At 43.3% G+C, this 10,368-nt stretch overlaps 1 protein-coding gene across 1 annotated transcript in view; it reads right to left on the reverse strand.

The window, feature by feature from the left end:
* The window catches only part of pak4 (p21 protein (Cdc42/Rac)-activated kinase 4), a 33,698-nt gene extending 23,625 nt beyond the window's left edge, over positions 1–10,073 (reverse strand). Inside the window, exon 1 of the mRNA XM_074679972.1 lies at positions 9,891–10,073. The gene's annotated coding sequence lies outside the window, so the exon portion shown is untranslated. The remainder of the gene's footprint in view (positions 1–9,890) is intronic.
* Between the last annotated feature and the right edge of the window lie 295 nt (positions 10,074–10,368).

The raw sequence follows: 10,368 nt of genomic DNA on the forward strand, positions 1-10,368 counted from the left end.
TGTTATCTTGTATTGACCATTTTTACAGAATGCTATAGTAAACAAACACTAACCTGCCAAGTGCTTTTCCATTATATTCTATTTATTCAATCCTATAAAAGCCTTTAATGAAGCACATATGGAACATTGATGATTAGCTCTTAAAGAATATTGAATAATTTACAAACTTTTAAGAGAAGTGTTTTTGTTTCTGTGACACGATCATTATTTGGCTCATGATAAAAAAAACAATGGCAAACTTTCAGGACAGCAGTCATTTTCAGTAGGGCTGAACAATTTGGAAAAAAAACCTAATTGCGATTTTTTTTGGACCAATATAGCAATTGCGATTTAGCATACAATTTATTTATGTATTTATTCATATATATTTTTATTTATTTATTTATCTTATTTTTTGGGAGGGGGGTGGGTATCTTTTGCATTATTTACTAAAAAAAGTTAATACAATTATTCTTTATCATTCTGTACTATGAAGGCCAGGCCTACATGTTATGATAAAATGAAATAGACTGAAGCATGAATTGATACGAACAATACATCTTAATTGAACTATCACAATAAAAAAAAAAAGACTAATTGATTTAACTTCAAGACTAGCACAAGTTACTGTATCCCCTCCAGGTTTGTGTACATGAAACTTTTATAAAATTGTATTTTTATAAATTGCAGACTCTGCGTTTTAAAAATTGCACTTGGTTACATTGCGATGTTGTTTAAATTTGATTAATTGTTCAGCCCTAATATTCAGTGGTTCATGATTGACATACTGTTGGGTAAATATTTTTCAATTTTCTTATTATTAAAATTAGAATTATTTTATTTTTAATGTTGCTACATCATATTTTTTGGGCCTATATGTGCTTTTCAACTGCAAGAACTTTCCTCAGGAACTAAAGACTTTTAAGGAACTATGTGCCTTTTGACTGCAGAATCTACATTTAGTTTCTGTAAACTGATCTCAGCATTGAAGCAGCTTTTCCTCAGGTGGTACTTCTTTGGGGATTTCCCAAAACTTTGGGGGCGGAGCCTGCAACTTGGAGGTTCCTGATTGGTGGAGCATCCATGGGGTTTTTCACCCTCTATCCACAGCCAGATCACACCCAACTGTGATGGTCTTGGTTTAGTTCCTCCTAACCAATGGTCTTTCTCTGAGTCTGATGGGGTGAATGTGTCTGTCAGCTCTACATGTTCCAGTTTAAAGAGTGACCCTGTAAACTGGAGACCTTCAGCTGAACGTGTCAGTGGGCACTGTCTTACATGGTCACTAGCACTGGCATGATGCACAATCAAGCCCAGCACAGGCTGAATATCCTCTGTGCTAACAGGCTAACTGCTGGTGTCATCTTTGCAGAAAAACCTTTGTTGTTGTTGTCTTACTGCCCTCTAATGGTCTAGCAGTGTAGTGCAACTGTTTTTTTTTCTCCATAGTCCTGGATCTAAAAGTTCCTGGAGCTTTTGGTCGATGTGTTCACAGAGAAGACATTAACAGAAATCTGATGATACATTCTCCTAATGCTGGATAACTTTACAAACTTGCTCAGGAAGTATTTTTGTTTCCATCACATGATCATGATTCATTTGTCTCATCAGACACTGACAGTGAGGTGTAAATGATCCGTATCAGGAGCAGGCTGCTGTGAAAAACCATGTCTGCATGTTAAAATCAACACGTCCATCACTGAGACATCACAGAGGCATGCAGATAATCCAGCCTAAAAATCATCATCCCTGCAACAACGAGGCCAAGGAAATGCCTCAGGATTGTTGGTTTAATTACTTCATTATTTTCCTTTTGTGTACGGTGTTAGAGGCTTTCAAAATAAAACAACATGCCCTGACCTGCTCACGCCAACCTCTGTCCAACGTCACAGACACGAGACGGAGAAGAAACTAAAGCCATAAACCAGAAACAAACCATCTGATCAGAGCACGCAGTGTGAGTCCAAAGAACCGAGTCTCTGTGTGTCAGTGTCTTTATCTGACGTCTCACACACTACAAGCTGTCTGAGTCCATACAGAAAGACCTGTTGACATTCCTGTGAGAGTAAAAATACAGAGAGAACAGGTCCACTCAACGTCTCCCATCCACAAACACAAACCAGCCAATCCCAGGGCCCCGTTCAAACAAAGCACGCAGTGTGTCAGCCAATCAGGGCCCACTTCCAGGAGCAGGTTGTGGAATGTGGAAAGGTCAATGATAACGAACACACACACACACACACACACACACACACACACACACACACACTCGAGCAGTGACTCTGAACAGGACCTTCAGACCTTTGACTGTTTTGTGCTAACTGACAGGATGACACACAAATATCAAGTCAGGTTTACTGCAGCCGCTTCACGAGACACCTCCAAGTTCACGGTGAAACGGGGTCAAAGGTCAGGGGAAGAGATGGCGCTCAGAGATGTAATTATGGTTTCTGCTGCGCTGAGGTTGAGTCCAGCTGTGGAAACAAGCTTCAAAATCAACAAGAGCTGAGTCAACAGAGACGACGCGTTCAATATCACATTTAACTGAGGAAATATTTACATTTAGAAACGTGTGAAGAGGAAAAACGGGTGGAGGTCAGGGCTCCGTCATCTATGGATTCACTTTTCAGGGACATACTCAGCAAATTTGTGTCTGTGTTTGCTTCTCTTATTGCATAATTCACACTCACTGTTTTTAATGACTGAAGCTGAATCCTTCAGTTTAACATTTACAGCCAGCAGAAACCAGTGATGCAGAGTAAACAAAAGGTCAAGGAGGGTTTAAGAGCAGTGGTTCAAACCACTCCTCTTTATTTAGAAGAAGGTGTAACTTAGGGGTGGCGATATGGCCCAAAATTTATATCAGGTATTTTTCCTTCATAAAAAATAGTGAAGTCTTTTCAAACTCAGGCTACATCCACACGGAGCCGCACATTTTCCTATCCGACTATTTTCTGTGCCGTTTTCAAAAAAAAGTGAGCTGTAAAGATGAAGCCGGGTCTGCCATCCACAAAAGCCGTTTTCAGAGATCAGCTCACATGCCAGAGCTTTGGGGGGCGCTGTATTGCTCTGACAATAAACGAGAGAAGAAGCCCAGGCTAGCCTGTGAGCTAACGTTAGCACTTAGCAGAATTCCTTTTTACAGGTTCTTACCACTGTTACTTTGGCCACGCCCCCTGACTACAGCAGCCATGATGAATCAATATTATACCATGGTCAGTGAGAATCCCAATGTCAGCTGTGATTTAGATTGGTCTAATGCACGCCAGTTGACAGTTAGTTCGGCAAGTTAAATCACCATTGTATCACTCCGCTGTGCGCGTTACCATAGCAACGCGTCACACACATTTCAACGGGTGAAGATAACACAAGAGTGCTGAAATATGGATTTCGAAGTCAATTACAACATTTTTGGACCAAACAAAACATTTGATGAATGGGAAGAAGAGGAAACAAAAACAGAACAAGCTCGGCAACATTACAAGCAAGTAATATCAGAAGAGCTCAACAAGACTGAAAAGGAAAAAGATGAAGAGAACACAAAAAAAGTGACAAAATGGGCTGTTACAGTTTTAAGAGAGTATTTAATGTGGAAAGGAAGAGATGCTGAGTTGAATTTGTCAGCTGCTGAACTAAACACTATTCTAAGAGAGTTTGACGCATCAGTGCAGACTCAAACTGGGAATAGTTCCTATATTTGAGCACATTTGGCAAGTTTACAGCAATTATTCACTATTTCTTTTAAAGTTTACAGTTTGTGGGACCAAGGTATAAGCGGATTAGACTACTCTGAAGCGTGCGTTAGACCGCTCTAAGGCACGACGTGGAGTGGGAACACCACCACGCACAGCGGAGTGGTGTTACCGCGGAGTGCCTTACTTAATCCTTACTTAATCCATATATAAGGCACATCGGATTATAAGGCGCACTGTTGTCTTTTGAGAAAACTGAAGGCTTTTAGGTACGCCTTATAGTGTGGAAAATACGGTAGCTTAAAGCTTGTAGCTCATCCTGAGATGCTGGTTTCAGCCCAGCTCTCTGAGTGCAGTGGGTTAAAGTTGGGAAGTGAGCAGAGATTTGCACACAGATATTTCTGGGCAGAGCCTCACCTTCAGCAGTTTATCAAGACATGTACCTGCTGCTGTTTGTGCCAGCTGACATGATCACACAGAGTCTACTGGACGTCGTGTTGAGACACGTAAAACCTTCGATGTTTCAGCTGAAAGTTCCTCTCTGAACAAAGACACTCTTCAAACAGATCAGTAAAACATGGATCCTGCTGTTAGCTCACCTGTTAGCCCACCTGTTAGCCAGGTGGTAAATATGACATCACTCTGTTACTACGCTCACTCTGACAGGCTGGGGTTGCACAACATACGTGTCATGTTAACATAAAGCACACGTGACTCTGTGTCAGCTCTATCATCAGCATAAAGATCTTTAGCAGACTTGCTCATGTGCCGGTGAAGGCGAGCGTCAATAACACTCAGAGCTGATGTTTAGGCCACAGTGATCCAGGTCCTGAAACAGCTGGAAAAGCTAAAGAAACTCTGTTTTCCACTGATGCAGCAAACAGGGTTAGAGGTGTGAAAGGAGACAGACCAGAAGCAGGAGGCTGAGACAGAAACCTCTGCTCACTGACAAACACTGAACTCCTGACTGTCATCCAGACTCTTCCAGGGATGAAAAGGAGACAACAAAACCTCCTGCTCTCTGTTTGACCTCTCAGTGTAACCTCCTGCCTTTCACCTGCTGCAGCAGCTGAGGTGAGTTGCTGCCACCGTCCAGAACGCTCTCTGCTTTGTGAGAGCACGCAGCCTGAGCTTACTGTTTCAGGCGAGAGTAAAGCCTCAGAGACACACAGGTTATCCACGCTCAGGGGTTAATGATGGCATTTTAATCCTGTCAGAAAACAAAAACTAACTTCTTCTGCAGCTTTGAGACAAAGACAGTCTGACGTCAGGAGAAGCAGAGGATAACATCGAGCTGCTCCTCTCCATCGTCCCGTTCACACACACTGACCTGAAAGCACAGACTCCACGGCTGAAAGCTGAGCCTGAAAAACATCCATTGTTATGATACTGAATATTTCTTTTATTCCTGCTGTGTTTCTGCCTCTGTTCCTGAGCACCTCCACGGCCTGTGTTGATGTTGGCTCCTGCTCTCATTCCACAGAGGATTTTCTTTCCTCTCAGGCAATAAGCCCGGCTCCTGTTCCCCGTTACACTGACCAACAAGCACGTTTTTATATCCAGCTCCTCTCATCTTCATCAGGCTCATTTAATCTGTTACGATCACCCGGCTGAGCCCGATCCCTTTCTTCAGATACTGAAGCTGAGGGGTTAAACACTACCTGTGGTGTTGATCACTGTTTCACGTGTTTAAAGCTATGGTCTACGATTTGGAAGCTTTGTACATCATAATAACACCGGTTATAGTGCTGTAATGGTCCTATGGTCCAATCTACACAATATAAAGACCAAAAAGAATGAAAAAAATCCATTCAGTGTATCCGCTGCAAAGCTGCAGTTTGGATTGGTACGTGAGTCCATCCAATCTGTCACGCCCATGGTCCCACCTCGTCCTTCCCCACTACCCCTCTCACGTCAGCTAGCTGCTCAGCTACTGAAGCGTCATGGAGCCTGAGATGACCGACTGACACCGAGACAGCTGAGTTTCTGTTGAACAGTGAAACACTCAGTTTGACCTTTCAGGCGGAAAAATGATCACTTTCTCTAAGTTCCTCACTAGCGGCCATGGATCCAACACAATCACAAACATTTCTTCCCCACGCCACAGTGCCTCACCACCACAACAAGTGCCTCGCTGTATCCACAAAAGAAATAAGTGTGATCTTACCGGCTGTTTGTTCAGCTCTTGGATGTTGGTAAACACACAGCTCAGTAGATAGCCTGATGAGAAACCAGAACTGATCTGACAGGACGGGCGCGCTCGCCGCAACAGTTACACATAGGGCTAAACACAAACTAATTAGCTTTAACAGTGGATACTACTACTCCCACTGCAGCCGAACTCATGCCGAACTACTTAAAAACCCAGTGGGACCAGTAGCATAAGTTAGCCACACATCTTTAGCATTGTAAACTGAGCTGGTGAAGACACGCAGAGAAAGGTAAAGCCCCGCCCACAGTCGCTCTGCTCTGATCAGCTGGCAGTGGCAACACCAGACCTGCTTCTCCGGCTAATTCATGGTTCAGATCGCGCCGGTCCACTTGAAAAAGCTCCCACTGTGTGTTACAAGGAGGATGACTGTCTGTTTGTTACATTTTCTGCCGGCCACTTCTTGCACTGTCGGAGGGGGCGTGTTGTGGAGGTGAAGAAGGGCGATACGAGCTGGGGGGCGGGATCTTGGAGCATGGAGGGGAGGGGTGACTGAGGCTGCGTTTTTCAAATGTGTCTCTTTAGCCAAACTGGGTTTCAGATCGTAGACCACAGCTTTAAGTTGTAAATTTCTTTATTTGAGTTGTAATGAGAGGAAGTATCAAAAGATGAGTGACACAGACAGAAATGTAGGATTCACTTTTGATTTCCAAAAACATCTGCTGTAAAAGCAGAAATCAGAAACAGCACTAAGTGAACCTGCTCTCAGAGTAACTCTTTGGTGATCCCCTGATAAGAGGTGGAGACGGGGATTTCTGCTCCCTCCTGTTTTCTCTCTGCAGATGTAGTTTTCTGGCTGTTAGCCTTCAGCTGAGTCTGCCTCAGCACCACACCTCCTCCTCAGCACCTCCTCCTCCTCTACAACTACAACCACCCAGGAAAAAAAAACGCCACGGCTCTTTTCTGCCACTTAGCGCATGGATGTGAAGCTGTTTGGAGGGAGACGCCCAAACAGCAGCTGTGTTTACCTCTCCCACAGTCTGAGGGACCCTCAGGTCAGCCTCCATCAAACCTACGTCAACATCTGTCCTCCCCTCAGCTCCACCCCCTGCTGGACACGTCTGTCAACAGCCATCTACTGTTCCTGACCGTCTCTGCCTCCCTGCTGGGATCCACCAAACGACCCCTCCTCCAAACCGTGGTCCTAACACGGGCTGAGCCTCCAGAACGGGCCCTGAGGCGTCTGTGGCTGAGTCCAGCTACCTGCTTCCAGATGTGGCTGCGAATCAGCAGAAAGTGTTGGCTAAAGTCATCTGCTAATGTTAAAGTACAGAAACACTGAGAGCCGCAAACTGTGAAGTTATTGAAAAACTTTATTAAATCATTAAATCTTAGCAAACACGTCATAACACGTCAGTTTTCCTCCATCATCTGACCTGCAGCTGATCACTCCACCAACCTGACACCGAGCCTCTTCCTGACCCACTTTCCCTGGCTGAATAACCGTCAGAGCGTGGTGCATTGTGGGGGTTGACTCTGATGGGAACGGAGTGAAAAGTACCAGAGAGGGAGAGGAGTGACCCCTCCATACAGCTCCGGCATCCCAGGAATGTACGGTGTGTCCGCCGCTAATCACACAACCTGGATGACTAACCTGCTGCACACACACACACACACACACACACACACAGAGGACAGTGCACGCATACAAACGCCTGGAGCGTTCATCAAATGAAGCGGAAGCAGCGGATGCTGAGAAATGAGCCGTACATGAGGAGGAGGGAGGAACCAAATCAGATCTCAGACAGACAATATCCTTCATCCTTCTTCAGTCTGACTAACACAACCCAGCCTCGCCACAGGGGCGTGTCCACACGGACGGTCAGGGGTGACACTGGCCCCTCTCGAAATATGACTTTCACCTCAGATGGCATCCCGAAATCCTCTTCTGTGATTGGCTCTTTGACTTGTATTAAAACACATTTTTAAGCTGCCACAGGTTGCTGGAAGCTTGTTTCTGTTTCCGTTCAGCAGAATTTTGTCGTTGTTGTTACTTTTACAGAAGGAAAATAACTCACTTCACTGTCAGAAGTACATTTATTAGCTGTATTGTGGAATCAAACACTGTGAGCACAGACGATTCATTTGAGGAAACTCAGTTGTCTTCTGTTTTAAAGTTTAAAAAATCACTAATCCTCAGAGGGCTGAGTGTTATATGGAAGTTGCATGCAATTAAGCAATAAACCATAACGAGATATAACTCTACTTGGTGTAGATACTACTTCTGTTTCTCCTGCTCCTCTGCTGTTTGGGGCCTCTAACACAATTTAACTGTATAAAAACATGAAAACACCACTACTATTCATCCTCCTTGCTTTTACAGTTGTAAACACCATAAATGCTTGTGTTCAGTAAATGCTTTGGGTATTTCTAGAGCTCTCCAATGTTGTGTCAGCTTGTGCTGATGTTCAGCAGTTGTGCAGATGGTTGATTTTCACAGTTATTTCAATTAATAATCATACGTTAAGTTTCACTCTGGCTTTTCAGCTTGCTTAACACAATTCTCAATGTAGCAATAAAATACTGAAACAGAAGTGTAGGGATAGGAATCAAAAACCACTTCCTGTTGAGAATCAATAAGAAATGTTTCAGTCCATGGATATCGTTAGCCTTTGTGCTTAACGATTCCTTTTTCAATTCTTCACATTGTGTCAGCGCTGCCCGGCCTTATCTGGACTAGTCTGCTGCAGCTAGCTTAGCTTAGCAGTTAGCTAACTTTTCCCAAGAAAACCCTGATTCAGGATTTTCAGTACATATTCAGTACATTAGAAATGGTATAAATCACCTTATTTACCAAAATAACAAAATAGCACAAGCTTGATGCTAACTTGTGTGGGAAACTGCATTGATATGCTAGCAGTTAGCATACATCAGTATAACTTCAGCTTCAGAATAGAATTTCAACTTTCATCACAGAAACATATCACATCAACTCTTAATAAAAAATACTGAGAATTTCAAATGTCAAAAGCTAACAGGCTAATGAAAGGCTCATGGCTGACGGAAAGGTTCCAAACAACTTAAACTATTGCTATAACCACTTTGAGACACTAGATGGCCTACTTCAATTATTAATATATTAAAACACAGAACATCAACGTCACATTGTGTGAAATTTTGACCTGTTTCTGTTTAATTCTGCCCAGAAATATCCAGACTCAGGGACCAATTACATTTTATTCACTTACAGTATAAACTCAATTAAATGTTGGTGACACAGAAAACCTGTAAAGATACTTTTTGTACCAAGAAAATTCACAACAGGAACTGATAAAGAATCAATAAAGAATCAGATCAATAAGCAGAATTGATAATCTTATTGATTCCCATCCCTATAAAAGTGTATATGGCACAAAGCTACAATGTGTTGTTTTAAACAGTGGAAATTAAAGTTAAATTAGACAGAAAAGATAGATAAATGATTAACATTTACATGTGTGTCTGTGTGTGCAGAGACTTCAGTTTAACCCTATAAAAGTCAGTGTCCCAGCTGGACCAGCCTGGTCAGTACAGTCCAAACACGATCCTGGTAAACAGGTGGAAAGTTTCAAAGGATCCGGATCAAAGGAAAAACTCATCCATTTCCCACTGAGTGCTCCATCAACAACCAGGAAGTGTGAGTTAGAAAGCAAAGCTAAGGTTAGCAGAGCCTCTCTGGTTCCTGTGTTTGTCATTAAGCCGAGCAGAGAGCTAAGAGGGTCTTAGAGCTCCACCGTGAACTGAGCTCAGGTTTCCGGAGTCGAGCTGTAACTGTTCAACAACTTTCCCGAGTCACACATCAACTTTAGTTTCAGCCACAGCTCGAAAACTACGAGCAACAAACCCCACAACAAGTCACCCTCCATTCAACCGACCCAGCACAGAGGCGGTTTGTTTTCTGCTCTCTTCACGAACAGTCTGCCCAGACATGAGAGCCGCTAGCGTTAGCCACAGTTAGCTCCCAAAGCAGAGCAGAGCCGCGCCACAGCCCGCTCAAACTCCCCGACCCGGGACCAGAGGAGCTCACTCACCTCGAAACTCCGCAGGAAAAGTTTTTCTGCCGCCCCCGCGGTGTGGGAGTCAACTTTCCTCCCAGCTCAGTGAAGCAGACTCCGGCTAACTTTGGCCAAACTGTAACATTAGCTGAAGTCTCACTTTCCTGACGCCATGTTGAACAGGGGGAAAATACTACATCCGGGAAACTGCAGCCGAGCACCATGGCAACCGAGGCAGCGATTAGCATAATGCCGTGTTATAGCATTAGCATCACATTCTGGTTCATTTTAAAGTCAAAACAAAGACTAGTTTTATTCAAACTGTACGTTTAGTTTACTTTTTATTTCATTGATTCAGAAAGAATAATTAATTATCACTAAATAATCAATAAAAGTGAAATAGATAGTGATCGTGTCAGATAATGTAATACATGACTCATAATGTCTGCCCTGTTTATTTGGTTACATTTTACTGTAGCATGTTACTTTTCAACTAATTTTCGTAAAAGTTGAT

This window comes from Halichoeres trimaculatus, unplaced genomic scaffold (genome assembly GCF_033239565.1).
Source record: "Halichoeres trimaculatus isolate MK-OKI-2021-1 unplaced genomic scaffold, fHalTri1.1 fHalTri1_scaffold_9, whole genome shotgun sequence".
Taxonomy (NCBI): Eukaryota; Metazoa; Chordata; class Actinopteri; order Labriformes; family Labridae; genus Halichoeres; species Halichoeres trimaculatus.